The sequence below is a fragment of the Protobothrops mucrosquamatus genome, unplaced genomic scaffold (assembly GCF_001527695.2).
Source record: "Protobothrops mucrosquamatus isolate PMUCROS unplaced genomic scaffold, P.Mucros_1.0 scaffold155, whole genome shotgun sequence".
In the NCBI taxonomy this organism is placed as follows: Eukaryota; Metazoa; Chordata; class Lepidosauria; order Squamata; family Viperidae; genus Protobothrops; species Protobothrops mucrosquamatus.
In genome coordinates, this window is record NW_015386519.1 from 20,596 (window position 1) to 23,113 (window position 2,518).

Genomic DNA, 2,518 nt, shown 5'->3' on the forward strand with positions numbered 1-2,518 from the left:
GTCCGGAAGTCCATCCTAAGGAGTGCGTGATCTGACCATGACAAAGGCTCTATAATTATCTCCCCCATTTCCAGATCATTCTGCCACTGGCCAGAGACAAAAATTAGATCCAGTGTATGTCCTCCCGTGTGAGTGGGTGCATGAACTAATTGGGTCAAGTCCATGGTCGTCATGGAGGCCAAGAACTCCCGAGCCACCACTGACGTTTCGCCCCAAGAACACTATCCCCACCGTCAAACATTATGCTTTGGGGGTGTTTTCTGCTAAAGGGACAGGACAACTTCATCACATCAAAGGGACGATGGACGGGGCCCTGTACCATCAAATCTTGGGTGAGAACCTCCTTCCCTCAGCCAGGGCATTGACAATAACCCAAAACACATGGCCAAGGCAACAGAGGAGTCGCTCAAGAAGAAGCACATTAAGGTCCTGGAGTGGCCTAGCCAGTCTCCAGACCTTAATCCCATAGAAAATCTGTGGAGGGAGCTGAAGGTTCAAGGTGCCAGACATCAGCCTCAAAACCTTAATGACTTGGAGAGAATCAGCAAAGAGGAGTGGGACAAAATCCCTCCTGAGATGTGTGCAAACCTGGTTGCCAACTACAAGAAACGTCTGACTTTTGGGATTGCCAACAACGGTTTTGCCATCAAGTACTAAGTCATGTTTTGCAAAGGGGTCAAATACTTATTTCACTCATTAAAATGCAAATCAATTTATAACTTTTATGACATGTGTTTTTCTGGATTTTGTGTTGTTATTCTGTCTCTCACTGTTAAAATAAACCTACATTAAAATTATAGACTGATCATTTCTTTGTCAGTGGGCAAATGTACAAAATCAGCAGGGGATCAAATAATTTTTCCCCTCACTGTATATAATTGTTTTTATAAAGATATACATTTTAACTACATTTTAATCTTTTTTTTTATAGGGCCTGAATTCCCTTGATGGGTCTTGTGTGCTTATATTCCCCATGTTTTATCATCCTTTGCTTTTTATATTGTAGTCTTATATTTCTATACCCATTTTATGTTGCATTACTTAATGCTGGTCTTTGCCCATAATAAAGTTTGTTTACTTGAGGAAAAACATTATGTCATTTTCACAGAAGAGATTTAGTTGTAATAGATTAATTGGTCCAATAATAGAAACTAGACTTTTTAAAAATCAACTAAAATCATTTTGCTAATAAAGCAGATGGTTTTTATCTTTTAAAAAAATATATCCTGTAGGAATATGGAACCAAACAAAAAAAAAGACTATTTCAGAAATGTGACAAAGTTCCATAGTAACAGAAAAATATGCTAATAAGTCAGATGTTTCACAGTGCAATTAAAGAAGAAAGCTACTGTTACCTATAATTATCTCACAAATCATTAGTTACATTTAATGAGATAAGACATTTTTCTCCTTTTGGTCCATACAGATAAAGGGGAACAGCTATTTTCACTCCAGAACTTTCAGAATTATTTGTATTTATTCATGTTTAACCACATGATATATGTAAAATATAATTCAAGGCTTTGATTAAAACATATGCATTTTTGATGAAACATTACTTTTATAGAGGAATATATAGGACCAATAGAGTCATTTTACAAAATTAGTGAATTGATCTCAAATTTTGTGTTTCCCTCTGACTTCTTGTCAGAGGGAAACACAAGGATAGATTTGAACATTTTGACTTCTGCTTCTAGTTTATAACAATGAATTGCCTTCAATGGGTAGGAATGTGATCTTGAAAAAGTTAAGCGATGTCAAACCTAGTTAATACTTGGATGGGGGAATCACTTGAGAATTCCAGGAATGCTGGCTAGGCTAAAAAGGGGGGTGGAACAATTCAGAAGAAGACAATTGCAAATCACTTCATTAAGTGATGATTAAGTAAAAGTAGTTAAGGTGCCAGCCTAGAAACCAGGAGTCCATGAGGTCTAGTCCCACTTTAGACAAGAAAGTTGGCTGGATGACTTATGATTTAGGACCCAATTTTGATTAATCATTCTCTCAGGCTAACCCACCTCACAGTGTTGTTGTTGTGGGAAAAATAGGAGGAGGAAGGAGCATTAAGTGTGTTTGCTGCCTTGAGTTTCTTATAATGTAATAAAGGAAGGATTGGAAAAAATCTAATAATAAATAATATTGCCAAGGAAATGGCATAGAGGAATCCCAATAATCCCAAACAGCTAAGCACAACCCAAGATACCGTGTGTGCTTGCATCTCATCCATACCTTTAAGTCATAGCTAACATGAACTAGGTACGATGACTTTCAGGATAGGAAATCTCAAACTGAAACAGCATATTTAAAGTAATCACAACTGATTTTAAGCACAGAGTACACACATTTCAGCAAATTTCAGGCAGAAATTTGTTTACAAAATTGCAGGCACCATCTTGACTTTTTTGACTGCATTCTGCAGACATCTCTGCCTGTATGTATTAGTAATAGATGCTGTGATTTTAGTGGTCAAGCTCTAGAACAAAGTAGGAGATAGAAACATAGACCTTTAATTTTACAT